We start from the raw sequence: 26,784 nt of genomic DNA, 5'->3' as shown, positions 1-26,784 counted from the left end.
TAAGGCTTAACTTTGCTTTATTTTAAACCCATGACAAACCCAAGCACATTTTCTAAACTACATGAGTATGACTTTATTGACTTGCACAATGTTTTCAGAAAGTGGTTTTTGCTTTGATTTTCACTGAAATGTGTCCAACGTTGTTGATTATGTAGTTTTGCATCCTGTTGCAAATAACTGTCACTTTACTAACTCCAGCAAGTGATTAAGGATGAGAGTCCTGTGTTCAGTTCACTCTAATTTGCTCATATTCTCCAGTATGGCTGCCTTATTTTCATGCAATATTTCTGTTTTGCTTCGTTATCCAAAATGACTATGTGACAGTTTTTATACACTCATTTTACCCATTCCTGATGGAATTGTGGAAACAGCTAATGTATTACCAAATAACTAAAACCCTGCAATTTTCCACCTCATAATAGATCAGAAATGATAAGAAAATACTATTTACTGTGTGCCACCAAAGCTCCGTAGTCACATAGAAGCATTAGACCGTACTTAGCCTTTGCATTAAAAAGTACAAATTCTCATAAAATCAGACTCTAAACAGAACTTCATCCATCCGCAAACAGTAGAAAAGCAAACAAGAAAAACAGAGAGAACACAATTAGTTTTTTAATGTTAAGCAATAATAATGTATAACAAACAATATCTTTTTGATTTTGTACAAGAAAATCTCAGAAAATCGTCTTCAGTTCTGTACTGGATAACTGAGGAAAAAAAAAAAAAAAGTCTAAATAGACAGAGTAACTTCTCTTATTAGACTCATTCAGAGCGATCTCAGCAGGGCAAATATCCGATATATTCTGGATATACAAGCTTGGCTCATGAGGTCAGCATGCAGAACAGAATCTTCTGGTCTGCTGGCTTTTGAAGCCGAAGCTAAAGGTCAAGTGGAGTACAATAAATGAAGGTTGAAAGACAGCGGAATCCCAAGTTTTCCTCTTCAAAGATATTGTTTGATTTTGGGAAACAATCCAGGTCTAGATTCAGCGCCAAACTAGGAAAAGAAAACAAATGAAAACATCCATTATTTTTATTCCTTTGTCAGTCTGAAGGACATCAGGTCAATTGTTCAACTGGATATGATTCTGTGAGAGATGAGTGCTACACTTTGCATCTATATTCTCAAACATTTGAATAGTAGAGGCAAAACATCCTGCTGGGATTAAGATTTTCTGATTTTTTTTTTGTTTGTTTTGTTGTTTTTTGTTTTGATTTGCATTTTGTCTTTTTTGTATGTTCTGTTTATTTGTTTGTTTCCATTTACTTAGATTCTTTGAAAGTGTTTGATGCTTTTTCCTGAAGTGGGATAAAATATTGCTAGACACTGTGCAAATCTTGCTTAGGTAGGAATCATAGAACAAAAGAATCATAGAATGGTTGGAAGGGACCCCAAAGGATCATCAAGTTCAACCACCCCTGCCACAGGCAGGACCACCAGATTCATTCTCCTTCCCTTTTTCCTGGATCTGGCAGTGGAAACTAAGATTTAATTTCTACCTAATACCTGATTACATCCTATGTATTTCTATCTAAAATCATATCACAAAATAATAATAATAATAACAATCTGCTCCTAACAGCAGGCATAAAAATTTGCATTGTGTATCAGACAGTGTGGTGCACCAGAAAAATTCATTTACTTATCACTTCAACTTTGCAGTAGAGCTTAATGATCAATGTTAACAACTTTATGAGTCTGATTTTGCTTCCTGTTCATACAGAAGTAACCAGATGTACATATAAATAAGCTGGGAGGTCAACCTGGACTTTTATTGGTGGATAGAAAGACAGACCATGCTATTTCTGGATGATAAAATATTACTAGTTTCCACAGGGGATCTTTTACACCGTCATAAATCCTCCATCTGGCATTTAATTCACTTCACTGTTCAAATATTTGCTATATTCTGACGCATTGAAGTTTCTTTGCTTTTTTTAATATCTATTCATTTGTAAACTTATTTTCTAGACTCCGCAGTGGAAGGACACCCCCAGTGGCATGGTGTTCAGCAACCTCTTTAAAAAACAAACAAAACCAAAACCAAAACAAAACAAAAAGCCATATATTCTCATTTTTTTCTTCTTTGGAAATTGTGTTGATAGTACACTGAGAATTTTCTAAGTCAATTTTTATAACACTGGATCTTTGGCCTTAAACATTATTTCCACAGGTTCATATACAAATAGGCAGTTAATGCTGTGTGCAAAACCCAGGTTTTACGATGTTGATACATTCTTTTTTCTTACTCCAGAGGAAGAAGATCAAGTTTAAATATAGGATGTATCTGCACATTTAGAATGTGTTTTGTTCGTCTGCTTTTTTCCTAGAGAAGATGCTATTTTAAAAGTTCATATAATTGGTTAAGGCTTCAGAGTTCCAGTAGAAATCTATTTTAAAAGTTCGTAGAATTGGTTAAGGCTTCAGAGCTCTAGTAGAAATCCTCTCCTGCCGGATCTTTTCAAGGCCACTAAGGTTAATTTTTCCAGAGCCTCTTTGGGTGAGATTTCTTTCTTATTACACTAAAAGGAAATAGTTTGTTTTAGGATAACCTCTGGTGCCATAATACCTCAGAGAAGGCATGACCTTGAAAGAACTGAAGGTATGGGAATATCAGAATTCTTGGGTGGGTTTTTTTGTTCTATGTACAGGAATTATACATTCAGGTTGCCAAGGTGATAGGAGCATAATGGATATTCTAACGGATATTCTGTTATAAATACAAAATATATCTATCTCAGTATATAAAGAAAAATTCTCCAGAAGTTTCTGTCAAAATTAAGGTGCTGGAGTCCTTAGTTCTCCTCTATTTGTCTGATAGAATACGTAGTAGGCTCTCACACTGCTGCATCAAATGGATTTAACATGAGTGTGAAAACATCAATTTTCCCAGACTGGAGTATGTAATGTATCATACCACATTTCTAGTTTCACCACATCAGGATCAAAATAGATCAAAGAACAGTCAGTGAAGCTGCCATCATTACCAACTTTGGCTAATTTCTCTTCTGAAGATGGGAAGTCCTATTGTCATCATTGTCATCTTCACTATTCTGAGGTTTTTTATTATCCCTGGGGGATCATTATCAGGAAATGAGAATTTTCTTTCCTTCAAATTAACATCCAGGAGTGCATTTTCTGCCATAGTTCTATGAGCTTGACACAAATATACCTATAAACCCCAAATTTATATGGATGTATCAGATCTTCTAAGCCTTTTTAAAAGCTTGTGTGTGGAGCACATACTTTTCTAGATGAGGTCTTGAGAATTCATACTCCTGTGATCACCCCACAGACTGCTTCGAAGTCCACAGTAAGCTTGATCTAACAGGTAGGACCTCAGTCACCAGATTCCAACATGAGAAGTTCTGCAGCGTGTATAGAACCTTGATCTTAATTGCTCCTTCTGTGAGACTGAAAGGATTATGCTTCACACCTCTGTGAAGAAGTCTAAGAGCAGCAAAGACAGCATTTAGAGAGTCAGGAGTCTGTGGGTTTGGTCATTGTTTTTTGTTGTTGTTGCTTGGTTTTTGTTGCTGTTGTTGTTTTGTTTATTTTTCCTGTTTAAAATATATTAAATGAGAGTGATTTGTGAATTCTTTTTAAAAGGTCTTGAAATTTCATAAGGAAACAGAGTTACTGTTAAAAACTTTTAATGCTTTCTCTTGCAGGTTTTCTAGACTGCTCATATTTATTTCCTTCTATAACAAACACTTCAAAAGATTTGATTGTAGCCTTCTGCAAAGGGAACAAACTATAGCAAGTTGAGGATATATTGAATGGGACCTCAGGAAGACATTCAGTCCCATCTGCCTTCAGAGTGTTCTCTACATGGCCTATGACTTCTTATCCTACCACTGACAGACAACAGGGGCCTCCTATAAATTTTTGGAATCTCAAAATATTAGACTATGCTTCAATTACATGATGTAACAATGAACAAGATTTTTATTACCATTTAAAACTTACTGAACTCCACAGTCTCTTTATCAACCTAGGAAAATGCTGCTTAATATCAAATATGAGCCTTTCTAATTAATTCATCATGCTGAAATGAAGAAGTTTGTTTCATTAATGCTGGAAGCATGTAGTTTCAGTTTAAAAACTCACCCCAAAATGCTTCTGTGTTATCATGTAAAGTTTCTTCATAAGGTTTTTCTTCACAAACAAACAAAGAAACAAACAAACAAACAAACAGTAAATAAATATTGTCTTTTTCCTGGGTTCTGAGATTTTCCATAAAATTCAATTTATTTGTGTTTTCCTTTGTTCTTTCTTTCTCTAGCTTTGCCCTCCTTGTATTCTCATTTATAATTATACTAATTAATTACACATAACAAAATAAAATGATATTTCTTACCTCATTAATTACAATCCAAAATACAGGGCACTTTAACCTGCAGAAAATATTTATGTTCTTCCATTATGCTTCTTTATAAGTTTTGAAGAATGAAACAGATACTAGTTAACTTTAGATTTTCATTCTATTTAGTCTCTGAAATTTATGCCACACAAGGACACTACTATGCATAAGAAGACATACAGGTATTATTTAATATTTCTATATTTTAATTACCTACTACTGAGTCATAAAACTCTGTACATTTGGGAACTGAAAATGATTTCTCTGTGAATGTGTATTTCTCCCCTGGCATGGACATGATCACTTCCTTAATCCTCACCTGAATCTGAACACAAAGTTTCACTCTAAGAACAGTGCCTCAATTGGTGTTTTTGAATCTACCCAGCATCCTGATCCAAACTGGAATGGAAAGGTGCAGTATCTGCCATCTGGCAACAGCTCTGTGGGCTGTAACAAGCCAGTTGTGTCAGACCTGTTTCTTCTAGACAGATGCATGCTCTTCATTGACATTCATGGCTAGCATAAGCCAACAGACACAAATGACAGAACTGTCACTGAAATGGCATAAGGAGTGAATTGCTCTCCAGGCCATACAGCCATGTCTTCATGAATAGTTTTAGCAGTAAGGGACATCACACAGGAGTGTGAGATGTCTCCATCATACAGGAACATAGTATATATTCATATGGAATCAACAGGTGATTTTCTTCTCACTTCAGTATTGGGTTTACTCCCACAGACATTTTACCTGACAAAATGTTCTCAAATTCTACAAAATATAGACTATTCATCTAATGTGTTGCTCTTCTCTGTTTCCCTTTTTTTCTTTTTTTCTTTATCTTTTCAGATCATCAAGTATCTAAGTGATAACTATCAACAGATAAATGGAGACTGCAATAAGGCTTTACAATAGTGTGTACTTGCTTGATAATTCTACAGTGTGAGTTTTTACAGCATCACTTCCTAATGGCAAAGTTTTGCTTCCAAAACCCACATGCTGTTTTGTGTTTCATGAACTGAACTCTTTTTTGTCTTCTTCTTTTCTTCTTCACAAAGTGTAACTCTAATGAATGTGTGTTACATTTCGGGACTGGTATCCACTGCATCCTAGCAGATAAGCAATGAGTATTATGTTAAATCTGAGCCTCTCAAGAGGAACACTAGTTCTCAGCCAAGCTCCTTACTACAAAAAGTCCAGTCTTCTGCACAGAGGGAGATCCTCTACTGCCAAGCATTCAGAACATCTGTAGTCATAAAAATCCTCTGGCAAGGAAGTAGGTGGACTCCAACAGTATCACAAAACTCTTTCTCCCTTCATCTAGCAGTGATATCAAGTAGTATTCCATGGATTTAATATAAACAAAGCAAACTAAAAAATTGAGTACACTGCTACAAACACTTTTTCCTCACCGGAAACAGTAGAAATGCATAGCTACAGCATGATACTTCAAGTAAATAAACTGCAAGAAAGCTCTGAAATGTAAAACAAAGGCAATAGACCAGTCCAGTTGGAGCAAACAAACAAGCAAATATATATATATGTATAAATATATATAATATGAAGTAAGAAGGAAGTCCCTAACTCTTCTGACTGGCACAATCAGATAAGGTCTCTACCCTGTAAATATCTGTGTAATATTTCTGTAAAGTAACTATTAGATGCCTTTCAGATTAAACAAAAACAAAGGAAGGAAGGGAGGAAGGGAGGAAGGGAGGAAGGGGGGAAGGGGGGAAGGGGGGAAGGGGGGAAGGGGGGAAGGGGGGAAGGAAGGGAGGAAGGGGGGAAGGGAGGAAGGAAGGGAGGAAGGGGGGAAGGGAGGAAGGAAGGGAGGAAGGAAGGAAGGAAGGAAGGAAGGAAGGAAGGAAGGAAGGAAGGAAGGAAGGAAGGAAGGAAGGAAGGAAGGAAGGAAGGAAGGAAGGAAGGAAGGAAGGAAGGAAGGAAGGAAGGAAGGAAGGAAGGAAGGAAGGAAGGAAGGAAGGAAGGAAGGAAGGAAGGAAGGAAGGAAGGAAGGAAGGAAGGAAGGAAGGAAGGAAGGAAGGAAGGAAGGAAGGAAGGAAGGAAGGAAGGAAGGAAGGAAGGAAGGAAGGAAGGAAGGAAGGAAGGAAGGAAGGAAGGAAGGAAGGAAGGAAGGAAGGAAGGAAGGAAGGAAGGAAGGAAAGGGGGGTGGGGGTGGGGGGCATTTTCTTTTCAGTAGAAAATGTAACAGTTGTATTTTGGGGGAATCTGGAGCAGAGTTGCACTATGACAGATGGAAGCCAATAAGCAGAGAATTGAGAGAAACCTGAACACAAACACATAAATCACGGATTACATCAAACTCAGATCATGATAAATATGTTCAGAGCATTTCTACTGAGCAAAGCTAAGTCTGAGATTTAGGGAGCATGTAATAGGCCAGAATTAAAAGACAGCAGTATTAATAACTGACTATATCCTGAAGGCACAGAAATGTTTTCTTTTTTTTCTGACTGCTGCTGAAGAGCTATCACCAGGCAGACTGCATGAAGTTGTGCAATATGAATGTCAAAATGAAGCAGAGAGAGAGGTGTCTTTCCCATTACAACTGAACTTTAACAGTGATCAGATGGACAGTTTGGATAGGAGACTGCTGCTCTGCTGTGTGATCATTTCTGTCTTTCTTTGCACTGAGAAATTAAAATGACATTGCAAGTGACAGTGAGGAATATCTTCTTCCTCTGGAAGTCAAATTGAAACAGGGATATCTGATATTAATTTGATAACTAACTAATAACCTCCCCAGTCTTAATTCAAAAGCGAGACTGCTTGACGATCAAAAAGAGGGGCATCAGGTGACCTACCAAGTCCTTGTATGTGTTCCCACTGAGCAGGAATGATAACAGAACAGCAGCCTTCTGGGGAATGTAGTTCATCTTTTCCAGGCAGGAAGATGCCTGGGACTGGAGCATTAACTCTTTAACTTCTAGTGCACTACATGATTTTATGATATGGAATACCAATAACTAAAAATCATAAAATCATGACAATTTGACATATTATTTCATGCTAGAATGAAATACAAAAGAGCACTAAAGAATAGATATGGATTATGAAAAAGCACAGGAGCATTTTTCAAATACATCCACGTCCATGCCATTCCTTCAGCTTATATTGGGAGTCAATGAAACCGGTCAGTGAGAAATAAATTATGAGGGGTGGAACAGATGGAGAACAGTAGACAATCATCTGGCACAATTCCCAGTGTGAGATTGCTCCCTTAGATTCATTTGCTAACATTCCATCCAGACTTCTGTAAGTCAATGAGAAAACAGAAGGGGATAGGAGAAACCACCCTCCAAAATAAATTAAAATAATAAAAAAAGTCAGAAGCAGAAAAAGCATCTTTTTAACGTGATTCAAAGTCATAGAATCATAGAATGGTCTGGGTGAGAAAGAACCTCAAAGATCATCTAGTCTCAGCTCCCTTACCAAGGGCAGGGTCACAAACCACTAGACCAAGTCTTCACTCGTTCTATAGCAAACAGGAAAGCATCTGCATTTTATTCTGCCGTTTTAGCCAAAATAAGACCATTAGTGAATGTTGAGGTCATTTGAAGCATTATATTCAGAATCTGATGTTTATTTAATGAAAATCAAGCTAATCAGATTTGAGACATAAGCATCTTTCATCATGACTGATTTCCCAAATATTTTCTCCCTAAATTCCTACAACTGAAATATAAAATGCTAAAAATGGGGAGGAGGAGGTGTTGACATCTCAGCTTGTAAACATTCTTTGTAAAATCAATGGATGCAAGAATGCAATTCACTTTAGTATATGGGTCTTTATCAAATGATGAATGTAGTCGAGCAACTTTATTGAGAGGACCAGAGCCTTTCAGTGCAGCAACCCGGAGTTAGAAAAGACAAGTTCCACCCTTTGTTCTAGTGCAGTTTAAGTTGTATCATGGGCTAAACTGACTAGAAATACTGGTAGAGCAGGAGCTCCCAGACCTTGAAACCAAGCATGCGCTGTTTAATATTATGAAGGATTTCAGGAAGTTGAAAAAACATGGAATAGATGTTCCAGTGTCCTCCAAATATTGAACTACTCTGTAAATCTGACCAAATTAGCTGCTGCTATAAGTTATGGGAGGTCATTCTGTACTGGATTTGAAAAAATATCACTAGGTCTGAATTACATGATTTTTTAAAAGTATTATTGCTCTTTGCTTTAGTTGTAACTTTATTAACAGAGTAAAAATTGTCAGCTGTGTTAGTAAGGTATAGAAGCAGATAAGCTTCTCAAGCATGTTACAAGCTCTTGGAAAAGAAAATCCTTTATTTTTGTTCCATTTACTCACTTTCTGGAAGAGACTGGTAACAAGTTTAAGTTACAAAAGTAGATGCAGCATTTCTTGTGTCATTTGCTAAGTTCCAGCCAACTGAAGATGAAGGTTGCAGAGGTATGTGGTATTCTACTTCTGTTCACACATCTTAAACAACCCATTGACAGTGTTTTGCCACCTCTAACAGCCTATGACCAATTTCTAGTATTGTGTTACCATTGGCAGCTCCGAACTAGAACATTCAGCAAAAATCAGACAATCAGAATAAGCTTCAAGGCAGCGATGAGCACTATTGTTTCCTGTTCACTTTATTGTGCAGTGGTAACTTGGCAGAGAGCAAATCTTCCTTACAGAAAGATTTCAAATCCTTTGATTTGAATTTTGTTCCTTTAAAGACAAGGATGTGTGCAATTATCATCACATGGCATGAATATTAAGGTCAGGTGCAATCTCCTGCTATCAGAGTAGGAGTTAACTTATTCACATTTAACCTGCTCTCACAGGTTCGACTGCATCAATTACTAACAAAACCACAGCTCTTTGATAGTCAGAGTCCTATGTTAGCTTTTAAGTTACAACGTGGCTCCGCCCCATCAATTATAATTTCTTCCAGTGATCTGTACAACTGGAATTTGTTAGAGTGCTGATTTATAATACTAATTGCAAAGTTAATTCACCTGGGCAGAATTCTAAACCACTGGCATTAGATGATAATTACTATTATTTTTCCATCCCCGTAACTGAAATCAAGTGTTTTGTGAAGATTTTTTCTACCATCCATTATGTTCTCTTGGCAACAAAGAAATCTCTTTGGGAGTTTGAGCTGTGAGTTGCTTTTCTTTCCCACAGATCCGTATCTGCTTATGTCAAACTCAAAGCTAAAAGGCAAGGATCCTAGTCAGGATTATCTAGCAAAAAGTTCAATTCATACTTATTCATATTGATTCAATATAGACTCTCCAGCTTTTGGGGATTTATTTTTAAGCTAAAATCATGTTTACCAGTGTGCAATTCATAATCTTCAGCAATCCAGTGGTTGAATTATTCTTTATTTAATGGACTTCTGCAGTGCGTCCCTTACAGAGAGCAGGTAATACTTTGTTATTATGATCTCTGTTATAACTGGATTTCAGAGTACTCTGGTAAATGAAATGAAGTGAAAGAAGGTAAATCAAGATAAAGAATGACTTGGATATTTCCTAAAACGTTGGGCTTTGGGGTTCTTTTTTGGGATGCTAGTTACATAATCACTGAAATTTTGGCCATGATCTTAATATGTGTGCATCTTTGGACTGTCATACAATTCCTGGTGTTTGAACTTTTTAATAGAAAATGTAAAAAATGCAAGTGGGTAAGAAAGAAAATATAAAAGGTTCTTAAGTTTAAAGACTTAAGATTTTTTATTTATTTATTTATTTATTTTTAAATGGTAATCTGTAGTTTGCCTGTTTTATAGATTGCAGTTCTTGCAGAGACAAACTGCTCTAACTACAGTCAGCTTTTTTACAGCTTCAGTACTCTGTACTTCCTTTTTGGAACCTCCATTGTTCTTCATGGAAAGATCTCAAATAAATAAATAAAAATTAATTCAAAATCTGATTTCACGTTTGTTCTTCCATATCCAAACAAAATTTTCACAAGCAAGACATCAAAATGTGTATCTACCAACAAGTTTTTTCGTTGTTTCAGCAGTTGTTACAAGCAAAACCTGACTGCTGCTGACTGATGTAGTTACATTTCCAGGGTTTTGAATTCTTAGTCCAGTTTATTTCCATTAGTTATCTCAGCAGGTACAGATCTATCAATAAGTAGATCAATAGGTAGATCAACAAAGATAGACTTAATGATAATCTATTTTTTTGTCTAGTCTCTAAATTATTTAGTTACAAACAAGCTTTAGTCTAAACACTGTGTACACAATCCAGCTTTTATTTTAGGTCAAGCTCTGGCTTCTGTACTGCGGATGTCTCAGATGTGTACAACTTCACGTACATGGAAAGGACACAGTTGTTGTTCGTATTCAGATGAGTGATTAAAGGCAACAACAACAAATATTGAAACACAGATAAGAAAAGCCCTTCCTGGCAGATTTTTGACTAGTTGGAGAAGTGGTATGAGTAGCATCAAAATTTTATTGTTTTTGTATTTTTGTTTGTTTGTTTGTTTGTTTTTGTTTGTTTTCCCTAGTCAAATGTCTGAAGTTACAAAAAAACAAAGACAAAAACAAAAAACAAAAAACAAAAAACAGAGGAGAAATCTGTATTAGTTTAAGCTTCTACATTTTTGGTTAGGGAGTAAAGAATTTAGAAAACCTTTATTTTTCTCTTCAGAACACCATATTTACTGAAGAGACTGCTCATATGTGTAATGTTTCCTTTATTGATTCTTGTAATACTACAGCGAATCTCAGAACTATCAACAATTTTCCAAATAGTTCTCTGTTAACATGATTTGGGCCTGAACTTTAGGTTGAATAGAGAAAAAAGCAAGACTTCTTGCTTTGCTTAACTTTGCACTTTGCTTATGTATCATTCGCTGGTCTCTATAACCTTAGTAGCCTTTGTAGCCTGTGTAACACTTGTAGCCCTTATACATACTCAGCAATGACAACAGCAACAAAATCACAAGGTAATTTGGAGACCTTAACTTGGAATTTTGCTATCATCATTTATCTATGAAGCCTATGGTTACCAGACACCTAAAACAGATATAAAAATACATGTCTTGAATAAAATGTGGTAAATTTTCCTTAAATACAGTTATCATTTCCAATATATTGGTTGTTTTGCCTATGATTTTAAAGGTTATATAATGGCCTAATACACACTAGGCACTGTACCAAAAGATGTTACTTGTTAGGACTGATGAGGCCAAAGGCCAAATGTAAACAACTTCAGCCACTTGAAAATAGGAGAATTGCTTTGATTTGCGAGACTTGGAAGTGGAAAAAGCCAGAGAGAATGCAATTTATACTTAAGTAATGGATCAAAATGGCACTACGAACATGGATGTAATAGCTAATGATGATAAAGGATTCAGGGAAATGTTCACATCATCAGGAGGGTTTAATAGATTTCATCCAGTTCTCTATCTCGTCTCCTGTAAAATTCATTTACAAAAGGCTTTAAAGTGTGAAATTGCTTGTTTGTTTTCTAAATAATAGGAATACAAGATCAAACCATTCCATATGCAGTGTAGAACAGAAGTAAGAAATAATTTACCTCAAAATGGAAAACAATAGAAAAAAATTAATTAGAGTTTTTCAATCTTCACAGAAAATATTTTAATAAATGGATTAATTCAAATTTTATATGCTACAGAATTATACCTAGATAATAAAAACAAGAACAGGCTTCACCGATTTTGCAAATGTAATGCAAAAGCTTCCTAAGATTTGGTACACAACATTTTTAATTTTGCTCTGACTTATGTGTTCCAGAGTTTCCAAAATTTCCCCCAGGATACGTGTAAAACCTTCCTACCCTCAGAGTTACAGAGCACCTCCCCTTGAAATTGCTTCTCTGATCCTCACCAGGTCTTTGATTAACCTTTAATGAGGCAACCTAATATGCACAGCTTGGGTTGGCCTAAAAACCTAATGGTTGTCTTTACCCAGAGAACATTCATCATTACAACAGCATGAACAACCTGTAGACATTTATTATCTTAATAACATTTTCAATGATTAACTTTCATAATGAGAAATCCTGCTAGGCCAAGAGGCGTTCTGCATCATTTTGCAAGTTCCTGGTGGAAAAAGTGCTCCTATTAAAAAAAGGCTTTACTGTTCTGCGGGAGGCCATGATGTTCTACCACAAGCATTCTTACCCCACACTTCACATGTTCCAGACTACTGCACTGGATGTGCTGTCAGAACTACAAGCTCGCTATCACATCCTTCCATTTACTTCTTAATTCTGGGACAGCAGGGAGACAGAAACACAAGCAGGTGAGAGAAGAATAACTAAAGAATTTTCTGTGTTTCAGAAACTATTTTACTTCTTTTACAACTTTGATTTTGATGTGACACTGCCAATGAACATTCATGGGGTTAGAAAGCTCAGCAATGGATCCTTGCTGCTTCACAACAAAGCAAACTCATTTGTTACCAATTTCTAGTGAAAAGGGTCCAGCCTTCTCTATTTACAGGCACATACAAACTGAGCAGAAAAAGCATACCTTTACCAGCAGCTCATTAACTCCCCAAAGATCCATCAATAAAAGCAGGACCATTTCCTAGAAACCTATTTTATTTTACTGCTGAACATGATGTGGTTTTAGATATGATGCATGCTGATTAAGAACAAAACAAACAAAAACAAAAAGAAATTAACAGGGGAAAAAAAAAAAGAAAAAAGTGGGCAATGAGTGTGCAATCCTTAATCACTGAGGTCAGGTTATTTATCCTGCCAAAATAAGCTAGTGGTGAAGTGAAACCTTTCTAGTAAAGCTGTTAACCAGTCTTGATGCTGAGAATGCTGTTTTGTCTTGTTGCATTTGACCTGAAAATGAGCCTCTCTATTAATAATGAACAATATTCTATCTATGGTACTATCCCAGTAGTTAGATGTTGTTTTTTGAATTCCAGTGTGGCAAGTAGAACTCTGTAATTGTAATTTTCTTCCTAATTTCAAAATTTCTTCCTCCTCCTGGACTTCATATTGTGCAGCAAGAATGGCTTAAAATAGATGCAGAAAAAAAAAAAATAATAAAACATCAAAATCCTGGACATGAATATACACTGGGATTTTAAGAATATTACATCTAGACTTCCTGAACCACTACTATCATAAAACAACAAAATATAGCAATTTAACACAAACCTAATTGCAATAGTAACATCTGTCTTAATTATGTAAATACAAGTCTATTTTCAAGCATCAAGTTCTCTTTAATAAAATGTCAGGCAATTTGTATCACTTAGGAGTTACATTTCATATGTACAAATTGCACTTAAAAGTATGCATCCTTTATGTAGCAGTCACGAACTAATAGCTATAGTGTTAGACTTTCCTGTTAAGGAGCATGATGAAAAGTGCAAGGATTCCCAGGGGAGTTTTGTCACACTGGGAGAAATTATAGCTTTGCTTTGTGAGTATATTCACTGAGCAATTTTTCCTCCTGATAGTACTGCACATTACATTTCCAATTGAAAGAGTTATTTTAGCTATGTTAGGATGATCTATCAGCCATCTGTGTATTACCTACAGTTTGGTTTCAAGTTAAAACATACTCTTGATTTAATAAATTCTCAGACTACCTTATGAGTTTGAGGAAAATACTGCATTCTGACACAGCTTTGGTTCTCTTACCCTCCAAACAAACAGCTTTTGCTGTTAGTACCAATAAAGTCAGAAACATGACCACAGAAATTAGTGGTTCCATCACAAAAGATATACTATTTCTGTAGACAAAGCCTCTCAGTAAACAAATGTAACATCATTTTTTTCCGCTTGCACTTTGACAGTTTTGCAGATTCTTACCTGATGCAAATTAGCTTTTTGGCATAGATTTTGTGCTATTCCCAAGAGTCAAAGCACAGAATCCTGACTCGAGGGGAAAACAGCTGAGCTGGCCTGAACTACCTCTGACACCAGTGGTGCTCTGTAGCTTGTTTGGGATTTAACAACAGATGGACAACTCAATGTGTGTCCTCCTGTCTGAAATATCTGCATCAGCTTATGCTCAACAAGATAATACATTCATGAAATCCAGTGTAGTATTCAGAGTTTGTAGGTAAGGTCCTGGCAGTTTAGATTAAAGCTGTAGTTGGACAGATATAACCTCATAGTATTAACTCTATGAAAGTCTCCACTGTTCCTCCATGCATTGTTTCTGAAGAAGCCTCAGGCATCGGTACTATTGCTGACAAGTCATGCAATGCTAGATGATCCTTTGAAGTCAGAGACACTCTCAAGCTACAACCCAACATTATGTTCCACTGCTCAGAATCCTCTTCTTCAGTTCAGCCTAATCATTTGAATAGTTTTCACAACTAGCTAGCTGTTGTTTTTTTTTTTCCATAACCCTGGGTACTGGACCAGTTGATTCTCCTTTTTGGGTTGTTCTGCAGACTGGCGAATTCATTAAGCAAGAATAGCTCAGCAACCTGAGGGCTGTAGTATGCCTTAGAACAGGCATGTCCAACCCATGGGCCATTGGCCACATGCAGCCCAGCACAGCTTACAGTGAAGTCTGATAATGCTGCCACAATATCATGGAGGCTGCTCAACAGACAGTGCTGTCAAATTATATGATACTATACTTAATTTACAAGGAAATTCTGTCTTTTTTCAAAGATTATAATTTAAAAAGACATAACATGCAGAAATATGCTGCCAAATTTGATGTGTATCAAGGAATGCTTCATAAAGACAAAGGAGTGGAACAGACAGAACGTTTGTCACCTCAATCAGATCTTTTTAAAAAAGTTAAAACTGAAATGGACTCTGACATAAAAGCTAGTTACACAATAGTAAATCTGATTGCAAAAACACCAAAATCATTGATTATGAGTTTATTAAGCAATGTAGGGAAAGCATGGCAGACATAATGTGTTCTGAATATAAAAATAGATTTTTCTAAAATCAGTTTGTGTTTCCAGACTGTAACCAAGCAAACTGAATAAACAGGAAAAATCTATCAGAAAATAAATAAATAAATAAATAAATAAGAAATAAAATATAATAAAATAATAAGAAATAAAAATCTTTTAAATATATATTTGTGACTACATTTTCAGTCGATACAAACACAATACCTGTGAATTTTCACATAGAATGGATAGTTGCAATCAAACATTCAACTCAAATGAAAATTTTGTCAAATTTCTTTACTAGATTTTCATAAGCTCTATCTTATCAAAGTAAAATATTCCTCACTTCAAAGCCACACTTCATTCTTGTCATCATTTTTTGGCTTTACACATATTTGTGAACAATTACTGTCAGGGATCAAGCACAGGAAAAGTAATATCTCATCAAAAAATCTCTGAAAAATACCTAGTGAATTCATGAGGGATGGCAACCGCTGCCACTGAACCTGCCTCATGCATCAGTTTCACAATAAAAGGTCAAACATCCCACTAGTTTTATGCTTTTGTTGCTCTCTGCTTTTTATGTCCTAACAAAGAATACATTAAATATATATATATGTTATATGCAGCACCAAACAATTCCTGTTCACGCAAATGTGGCCCAGGCAAGGCAAAATACTGGACAACCACGACCTAGAACATGGCTAATACTACACTATATTCTTGAGGATTTTTTTTTTCTGGCCGTTACAGGCAGTCTTATTCTTTGCTACCATGCAGATTAAGTAGGAAAGAGCTCTAGCAACCCATTTCTTATCAGGGGACACCATACACATCTAGATCTCTTGTGGATCATTTCTGGCACCTTCTTGTTTCAGGACCGATTCTGTCTGTAACTGTTTGAAACTCCTATCCACGTTCTAGCTGTATCATTAGTGCGAAGTTGTAGAGTATATCTTTGAAATCATTTTAGTCACCCATATGCTTAAGATTATTCATCAAATTATATTACCACCTCTGTTCCTTCTTGTTCTCTACTCACCATGGAAAGTCCACTTTCCACCTACTCTGCTTTTCTGTCTATCCCCACTTAATTTATTTTATCACATCAGGTATTCAAGAGGCTAGCAAGATATTTACCATTAAAAAAAAAAAAAAAAAAAAAAAATCCCATTCCTAGTCTGTTCTTTTAGTTTTTCCTTCTTTTTGTTCATGATTTCTGCTTATGAGTGTAACCAGTATTTTTGTTGTTGTTGTTGTTGTTGTTTTCTTCTCTAATATTCCTGTGATAAGACGATTCTTGTTTCAGTTGTTTCTGCACTGCTCAAACACATTTGTCATAGTTCAGAGTCCACAATTCTTAGATATGACTACCTGGGAGAAAGCAAGCAATTTATATTTCCACTTAGGTTAAGGTTAGGTCACTGGGTTTGGAGAGAGATAAGTCTTGGTAAATGGACAAGAGAAGGGTCTAGAGACCTTCAAACAAATCCATATAGCTCCTAGATATAACCTTTATAAAGTACCAGACACACACAGGAAAATGTGAAGGATTCGGGAGGAGTAAGAAAGGTGAATCATGGAGCAAGATAGCTTCTTATCCTTGGTAACACAGAGGGATTTAGCCTACAATTATTAATGTAGGTTCCACCCCAGAAGTGAAAAGTAGATGTAATTCCTCTTGAATTAAAAAAAAAATAATAAAATCAGTTGCAAAATACAGGAATAGTTTATGATCACCAAGCCTGAGAACACAGCATCTGAATATGAAAGAAAAGAGGCACAAATAGATTGTCAATTTGTCAGTGATTCCTTTCCTGTTGGAGAAAATATGAAAGAGAATATGTTAAGGAAATGATAAATTTTTAAGAGCTCAGATGCTTGGGTCAAAGCAGTGAAGATAAATTTAAGGAATAACCATCTTGGAGTATTTAAATACAGCTAGACCAAAAGTAAAAACAGGAAGATAATCAAGGAAATAGAACAAATGTCACTGAGTTGTGAATGCAACTGGAAAACGGAACAAGAGAGAATGAAATATTTTTGATTAACAAGTCTTTTCTGTTAGGTTTGGAGGTCACTCACCCATATAGACTCATTCCTAAAATACATGTATCTAGTTTGATTTTCTGTGTGGATAGTTATCTACTCATACATTTCTGACAATACATGCTGTATTAAGAGGTACCCAAGCTGGTTTAAAACTAAATAGAGCTATCTTAGCTCATCAGGGGAACTGGGTGAGTTCCATGGACTTTCTGTTATCCCATTTCCATAAAAGATTAGTCCACATCTGCTGGCAAAGGAGAGGTCTTCTGGTTTGGCAGTGAAAGTAGTAGGATCAATGCTCCTTGATCAACTGCAAGATAAGTTATTCATGCCATGAAATGGGATAAAATGATAAATAAATAAATAAATAAATAAATAAATAAATAAATAGATAAATAAATAGATAAATAAATAAATAAGGACTTGACCCATCTAAAAGATTACCTGTGAAACTGTACAATATCAGTTAAAATTTCATTCACCCCTCATCTTCCCAGATGTTTTGTTTTGTTTTCCAGACACTCAGAGCCATCACTCATGCCTTCTTCAGCCAGCATCTGACAAAACAACACCTGCTATAGCAACTACTTTAAGCAAACATTTAAATATTTCCCTTCTAACTGGAAGAAATGGATACTGTCACTATGACATTGCTAAAAGCAAGACATAACTGGAGCTTTGCAACAGTACTCCAGGATGTTTTCTTTAGAGAAAACAAAATACAAAATAAAATATAGCTGTTATAAACTGTTAATTATAGTTTATAATAGTAATAATCCCAAAGAATTTGATCATTACTGCAGCTAATGATCAGTTTAGAAGGGTTTAACTGCCATCAGTTCCATCTAGGGATACCCAATTAGCAAACCAGTCATTAAATACTAGTAATGACTAAATATTTGAGGATTAAAAGTTTAAATATAAATAAAAGCGAGACTGAGACTCTTAAAATTAATGTGCTAATGCTTCCCTTCCTCACCATGAGTTAGAGTACAGTCTGTTCTTATGACTACACACTTTCTATCAGGGATTCTGTTCTCTCTACATGAGTTTCTTTTTATGTATTCTCTCCAGATGTTTAACTCACATACATATTGGTCATTGTTTCAAAAGCTCAGATTTTTCATTTAATGGAGTATCTTCAATGGACCTAAAATTAATAACTTCTTTTCACTGTTCATTATGTTGCTGGTTTTTCGGGGGTGGAAGGACTTTAAAGCTTTGTTTGATTTTCTTTAGTTTCAATTTCCTGTTTATATCAAAGTGCCTTCAATTAGCATGAGTAATGTTATTTGACATGTAAGCTATCAAATATACTTACACAACAGAATCAAGATGGTTAGACCTGTACATGGAAAACCAATAAAAGATAATTATAGCAGGGATCAGCTTGAGCCTTTTATTTAGTAAAGAACAAGGCTTTTCACCAGCTGTAAGAAACTGACAATGATAGAAAAGACAAAGACAAAGAAGGTATGGTTTGTCTTGACAAAGAAAATCTGAATACACAGATATAGCCCAGCTAGGATAAGTAACCAAGGAAATATGGATAATTCCAAGGCATAAAATATATCTGCAGAGTGCCAGCAAAGTGTCTCCAGACCACTGAAGTCTTGCAGATAGAGGTGAAATGTAAGGTAAGTAGGGCAAAATATATATGCTAGCTTCTCCAGTAATTTACTTATTACTTGAATGTATTTAACCATAGCTTTCTGCTTTACAAATGAAGCACAAATAAACTACGTTGTTTTCACGAGGGACTCCTCAGCCCAGGAAAATGCAGCATTTGTTTGCAACGTAACTTCAAAACATAACTGTACGTTACATAACCCAGTTATTTAAACACAGTGGCTGAATAATCCCAAGACAACCTCATACTTCAGGAGTGGTTACAAATACCAAGATGACACACAGAGACAGCTTACGTCTCAGGGGAAACCTACTTCTGTACAATCTTTCTTAATTTTCCTCAGCTATTCTAAATTATTTCAGTGGGAGTCTCTTGTAATATTTTGTACTGAAGAATTAAGTTTCTCTTCACCCTCTTTTTGATATGATATTTACTTAATAAATCTCCGGACACCCTCTGTTTATAGAAGGTATAATTGCTTTATTGAAATAGTGGATCCAGACCTTCTTAATCTACTCATTAACCTAAGCCCTGTGAGTAAAATTGTTGAAAATGCACATTGATTTTTTTTTTTTTCCATATTTCTGTTCCTGGGACTTTTCATAGCAAATGAGTTATTCACTACATATAATGGTATAGTTGAATCAAAATTAACTTATATTTTATCTTTATGAGACTTAATATTTCCAGAGACAGAAGGTCACTTCTCAGTTTGGTCAATTAGAAGGCACATACACACCCATAAATTTGTTCTCTTTCAGAGAGGCTCACTTTGTTAAATCTCACTGGTTAGATTTCAAATGAATAACTGTAAGCACAAAGCATGGATGAACCACTCCTCAGAAATGATGGTTCTTTTCCTATTTGACTGGAGTAAATGATTCGAATTTATTTACCTCACTGATACTGTGTATCTTTCCAGGATAAATTCTACTACCAAGACTTGGTGCAGTACAGTTGATTTATTTTCTTTCCATAAAAATAAAAGCAATGCTAACTAAAAGGTAATTCTGATTCATTAATGGGAAAATCGGAAGGAAGACATGAACATCGTTTTTCTTTGGGAACTGAACTATAATGTTATGTTCCATGATGGCATACAGAAGCTCGAGACATTTTCAGGCACTGAAAAAGTGTCAGAAAGAGGTTTTAGTTGAATGACTTCATATTTACATTGCAATCAGCTGGTAGGTACAGCCAGCATGTGTAGTAGTGACACTTGGTAAAAAATGACAGTCACAAAATCACACTCGCCTTCGCTGAGCCTGCAGACTCTCATATGTGCATAACTTTATTTTTTTCAACATTTACAGTTACAACTGCAGTAAATCTGTGTGTGTGTGAGTGTTTGTACTATAAACAACCTTTGAGGAAAGAGATATCAGTCTTCTTGACTCCTGTTTTAATGGCATCAGTTGAGGAGTCAGAAGAGTCCCCCAAAAGTCCACAGTAATGGTGGACATGTAGCTGCATATCTTTCAGTTCATCCAAGCACTAAATTGGACTTTCTTCCTAGGCTTCTAATGGAGCACACAGCATTTGTTACTTTCAGAGACATGTGCAGTATCACAGCAATTCAGCACCATTAGCACTCAGTGCTGGGGGGTAAGAGAGAACTATTCTACATTCATTGGTCGCTGTCTGATACGCTTAATGAAAAAATACATTAAATATGATAACACAGCCCTAAGAAACAGAAGTAATTATTCAGCTTCTGTGTATTGAGAATAACTTGCTTCCTTTTTCAGTGTACATCAGGAAAAAAAAAAAAAAAGAAAAGAAAAAGAATATGCTATAAGCACGTTTTATTCTTTCAATTTCTTCCTCCCCCATCCCCCCCTCCAATAAAAATGTCTTAACCACATACTGCCAGTATTGCAACCAGGCCTTATAAACCCATGATTTATGAAACAAGGGAAATGTGAGCTGTAACTAATTGGTGAAGCACTCTGGGCTGCTATAGCTGCTCTGCACACACAATGAGGTTGGCTCGCATACCATCATGCTAAAAGGAAGAAACAGAATTTAACTCTTTCTTCCCTTTGTATTGCATACTTGCTCAAAAGACTAAAACTTTTTTGTGCAAGGGTGTGCATTCCCCAAGTGCCCCAAAACTTTTAACATGCATGCTTTCACACAGAAGTCTCAAGTGACCTTTCATGGAGGGGAAATAATGTGTTATATATGGTAACACTGGTGTGAACTGAAGCAGCAATGTTGGTCAGGATTATTCAAGTGGTGAGTTAAAGGAACACTACTGAAAGTTTGATTTCTATTGATCACTCATTGGGATGGTTTTATCTCCATTCTTAATTTATTTGATCAATTTGGGGTTTTGATACCATTCATTTTACAAAGACCACACAGAACTGACAGTCAACATGACTGATAAGTGAACTTGGGCAGCGGGCTGCCAGGTGTGTCTATTAGAGATCAAGAAGGACCCATAGCTCAGGTTACAGAATTCAAGTCTTCCTGCAGTGCTGCGCTGAGATTTGCTTTGCAAAACTGAAAGTTCCTTACTGAAACATCTTCCGCAACTACTTTAGAGCAGAGCCCTTTCCCTTGGGAACTTGGTTTTATTAATAGCTAGAGAGAAGCTGAGACTATGAGACTGAGTCTGTTGTGAGCTAAGGAATGAGGAGCTCACAGAGAGATATTTGCTTGAGAATGGATAGCCACAGACATGACCTGAACCAGTCTTATTTTTTCTCTGAAGTTGTTTACTCTCTTATACAAGTAATATAGATTAACAGATAAGTATACCTGGTATATCTCCCTCTCTGTCTTTCCTTTTGATATTTATTCATGTGTTCAGTACATATGTTCAGTTATAAACAGGGAGATTCAGTGAAGCTTTAGCATAACTTTGCCTAGTCATAAGGGCCATCAACGTCTCATTTAGAAAGGCCTTAAATGAGAAACTAGGAATTATTTAATCACTTTATAACCTAAGGGTGACTCAAACTCACTTCACTTCTTGAATAGCACATAGCAGAAGCATACATTTGCGAAGACCTTGACAGACAGTACTGAGAAACTACAGCACTAAAATAACACAGGTCACTAAGCAGTCAGAAATCCATAAGCCTTACTGATAACACGTGTGGAGATGATGAAGCAAGCAAGGAAGTCAAATAGATCATAGGATGGGAACAAAATGCTAAGGAGAGAGTCAGACAAGCAGAAGGTGAGGAAAAGAAATCAAACTAACAATGAAATAAAAATAGTTAAGTCAGAGGGAGAGAGAGAGAAATCACTACATTTGATGAGAGAATTAAAAAAAATATGAAAGAAGTCTTGAAGATTAAAACCAACAATTTGATTTGAGCTTCTTTTTTTAGCAGTCTGGTTCTGAGGTACAAATCAGATGTCTCACGAACATACACGTCCATGAGTTCAGGCATTCAGACAAGGAGGAAAAAGAGATCTGTGAGACCCAGCTTAACATTCCTTCTCCTCCAGGAGTCTCCTTTTTGAAAATTCCACTTAGCAGAGCAGTTATAAAGAGTGTTAAGGATATTACTCAGCAATTCATCCACAGTCCCACTGAGCTGACACATAACACCATAACAGAGTGCCAGCACAAACCTGCTCTAAGTCCACAGCAGTATTGGTTTGTGAAACCTGGTCGATTGTGTCAGGACCAGGTCATTTTCAGTCAATCCTCTGCATGACATGTAATGCCACTGCATGTTTAGAAGGGCTCTGTATTAAAGGCCAGGCATCAAACTTAGCCACTCACCCTGAAAACAAATAGGAGTGGCAGTACCCTTGAAAAACATGATAAATACTTTTTAGTGTCCCATCATCGTGTAACCATCTGCTGTTTACTGCACTGTGCAGATCATAATACATCTAACTGATATTTACATGGATGCTGCTTCCACATGAAGTGCACTGTAACTTAACACAGCAATATTTTAATGTTCCATTAAAATACATTGCTACTATGCACATGCATATACGTTCATCTAAATTAATGTTTTTCTACCCGCATGCAGAAACTGCTGGGAAGCAATATAGACACTGAACTTGTTCAAGGAAATATTTTCAGTACTGAATGGAATAAAACTTGTTTGTTCAAAGCCTCCCATTTCCCTGATTATAGACACTCATACTGTACGAGGAAATTGCTAATTGTGTACAGCAGGAAACAAAGACACAAGGGCTTTGCTATCAGTTATATTCCTACTAGTGTTATTCATACATTATTTTGTTTAAAGAAACAAAAACAAAAACTTCAGTTGTTTTATTGTTGCTTAGTTTTGCCAACTGTAAAATAATACTAGTCAGAATCCTTGAGGCTGTACATATTAAACACTGAAATAAAAAGATTCCTAACCCTGAGATGGTAGTGAGGGTATCAACAAAGCCCCTAGAAAATTGGCTTTATTTTCTGGGAGGCATTTGAACCAGCCAGGATTGGAAAGGAGTGGATTTCCTTGCTTCTTTTCACACCGATATATTTTTTTTAATCTTAATGTTAGTGAAAACCATGGAGGAAATAAACTGAACTGATGGACTAGGAACAGCAGATCAAATGCCCAGAACACAAAAACCTCTCCATTACTCAGTCGAAGTTATTGAGAGCACCTTGAATGACATCTCGTAATGTTCAGGCCACATACATTGGCAGCTGGCAGTCTAAGGACTACAGGTTCCCCAGGGAAAGTGCAAATATTGCTCTATTAGCAATAACATGCTCCATAGATCTGACTGCTAGGAGATTATATGAGTGAACTGTACAACAATTTGGGACACTGAGTAGTAGCCAGGCAGGCTTTGCTGAACGATCTCATGCTATTAGCAGTAAATGTGCTGATGTCAAACTAACCTTGAAAACACGTGTTTAAATATGCTAACCAGAGCAAGACCTGTGGAACTGGCACAAAATACCTAAGAAGTGTGACACTGTATAAAAGCAACCCAAGTTTCTTTCCTTATGCAAACAGGATTCTTTATTTTTTTTCCACCACCTTCACGGCCTAACGTCACACCAATGAATACGGAATTATTTTCATTGATTTCCAACTTGCTGAGGGATGCCACCATTGTAAGTTCCTGTTCACCTAGGGCTGATTTCCTTATTGAGTAAATAAATGCATAAAGTTGGGATAATACATCCATATCTCAGGTCCATTGCTACCTAAACAAGGTGCTGGGCATAGTGATCTTTCAGAGTGCTAAAGTATTCTGTCTCTATCACTCCCCTCTCAGTTACCTTTCCTCTATTGCTCATAAATATAGAATGAGCAACCCTGGCAATCTATAGCTAATCCCCTCCTTTTCCCATATGCAATATGTTTACCATAAATGGGCATCTGGGGCTTTCATTATTTATCAAAGGAAGGAGTCACACCATTGTACCAGAGTCTCTGGGAGCCTGAAATCATTGTGATCTATTGCACGGCATTTGTTGGGCCAAAACAGCCTTAAAGCCCATCAAAATCAAGCAATGCAGCAGTGCCAGGGGATCTCATATGGACAGCTGATAGACTGCTGGCTCTAAGCTTCAGGCTCCACGTGGGAATGGTGATGAAACCTCCTCTCTGTGCACAAAGCAGTGCTGCAGACCAGAGCTGCTCTTTCTGACAGCATCCTGCAGCTCTGAAAACTCTGCAAATCTCATTATATGCTGGCATGGCTTGTTTTGCCTAGAGACACACTGCAAGAGCACTTTTTTTTTTTCTAAAGCCCATTTAGCAAAATGATGAATTTATCTACATACATGGCAATGTAAAAAACAGAACAGCAACAGCAACAACAACAACAACAAAAAATCTTACATGGTTTCTAAGAGAAAAAAGAGTCTGTATGCATACTTTCATTTCCCTAAGCTACCCCTCAAGGAGAATACAAGCACTACAAACAGAAAGTTGATTAATTTGGTCAGTAATTATTGTGATGGTGGCATCTCCACATACATTAAGATCAGTTCTATATGGTGGTGTGCAGTGTGGTGTGTAACTACTACTTTGAACAGCCTAGTGGAGAAACTCATCCAAAGGGAAAAGGAAATAGGAAAATGTAACATAGGAAGTCACGCAATGGGTCAGTGGTAATGTTAGGGCTACAGCTTGTCACATAAGGAGACTTGTGTCCCTTAGTGCTACAAATGGAAGCTGAGACTGAGATCTTTCATTTTTAAGCAGCCCAGACCATGGAGACCACTACAGCTCTACCTGGGGGACAAACCCTCACAATGTGCATGGCAGAAAAACTTTTTGTGCAAGGCCATTCTACCAAGTAAAGCAGAGAAACAAGGCAGCAAGACAGATTTGGATAAATAGGTAAATAAATGAAGGGATGCAATGCCAGACTTGAAGGCAGCTGAGAGTTTGGAGAAATGCTCCTTACATAGCCCAGCCATTGTCTCAGAGAAGGAATAAACCAATTCTCTGCCATTCTTTCCTTTTCATTTCCACCAGTGATGATTACTGCATTTCTCATCTCGTGAGGTGCGGGAGAAGAGAATGGTAACGATAAAGAAGCCTGCGGAAGGTGAGCGGCTACAACCCGCCGAAGCGAGCTGCCGCAGCACGGCTACCTGCTCCCTTTTCTTGGACTACCTCGCAGTGCCATCTGCTGGCCCCAATTCTCGCTCGAGTGGAAATTTCCGAAGCGTGTGCTCTGTGCCAGGCACACTGCGATTGCTCTCTTGTCTTCCCTCCCCCGAAAACAAAACCGCCCTGAAGGGCAGGAGTAGTGGCTGCCAGGGCTTCTCCACCGAGCATCCCGAACAAGTCTGCTCCCACAGGCATTCTTGGCAATGATCATAGCACACATTCTTTCATTTGTCTAATACCACGCTTGACTGATACCTCCCTCAGATGAGAAGCACCCATTTCTTTTTAGCAAATGGGAAGTCAAATTTTGAGCATATACAGGCTGCTCAACAACCCTAAATGTGACTTGTGTCCCATTCTCAATCCCACCCCTCCCCCTCTGGGATTTCTACTACCCTAAGGCAGGGGACAATCCACAGTAAACGATTGAGTAAAAACTGAAGGTCTGAAAAAGCAGGTTTACATTTGCAGTTTTGACTGGCTGGAAAACTTGATCCATACACTGGTTTGTTTCTAGAACATGCAATACCCTTCCCTAGTCACCTAGAGCCTGATTACTTGGGCTAACCCCAAACAGGTAGAACCAAACATTGTGAGCAATATAACTGTGTTAGTGGCTCAACTTCACCCAAGCTTTGCTAGGAAGGAACACAGCAACACAGCTTCAGGTAGGAAGATTTCTGTGTCAGAAACAGCACCAAAGGCTCTGCAGAAAACTGCATTATTCACTGTGAGCAGAGATCATTGATCATGATACCCTTCTTCTCTCATCTCTCTGACTGTTTGATACAAGATTTACAGATCTGGAAAGGAGGGTCTCCTCTGAAGAAAGATGAGGGCAGAGGATGTGTGGGATGCTAACAGAGAAAGCATTAGGGTTATTGTTCTATGTAAAATGGGAGAGGAGTTAAGTTAACAACACTTGGAAAGAGAAAAGCCTGAGAATTGGACATGGGAAGTAGAAATCTGGCTCAAGCAAGGCCACCATCAAAACTGATCCTGTACTTCTGGTACATCAAAGCTGCTGTTTCAGCTAAAGCAGGAAAACTGTGGGAGAACATGGGACATATGCAGGGTTTTCCTTCTCCTCACTCAGGGCTGTAATATCAACAGAATCAATATAATTCCAAGAATAAATCACAGGTATTTCTGGACAGAAAAATAAATTTTGTTTTCCTATCTCCTTATCACAAAGACTTCAACTTTGAAAACAGTGGTTATGGAGGAGTAATTTCAGCACTGCTCACAGAGTGATCACAATTATTACACTATGAGCACAAATGCCCACTGCTCTTCCACTGCATTTTCTTCAGCTGAAGTACCTTT

The 26,784-nt window shown here is 36.9% G+C and overlaps 1 long non-coding RNA gene across 1 annotated transcript; it reads right to left on the bottom strand.

Annotated features, from left to right (window-relative positions):
- Nucleotides 1–25,440, bottom strand: LOC116652531 (uncharacterized). Its single transcript, XR_004305663.2, has 2 exons — nt 25,250–25,440; nt 1–1,000 (listed from the first exon to the last, which is right to left on the bottom strand). It is a non-coding gene; the product is annotated as an uncharacterized LOC116652531 (long non-coding RNA).
- Between the last annotated feature and the right edge of the window lie 1,344 nt (nt 25,441–26,784).

The sequence above is a fragment of the Coturnix japonica genome, chromosome Z (assembly GCF_054131305.1).
Source record: "Coturnix japonica strain WE chromosome Z, WE-NBRP24, whole genome shotgun sequence".
NCBI lineage: Eukaryota > Metazoa > Chordata > Aves > Galliformes > Phasianidae > Coturnix > Coturnix japonica.
Note: the sequence above shows the minus strand (reverse complement) of the source record. Positions and strands in the feature narration are given on the sequence as shown.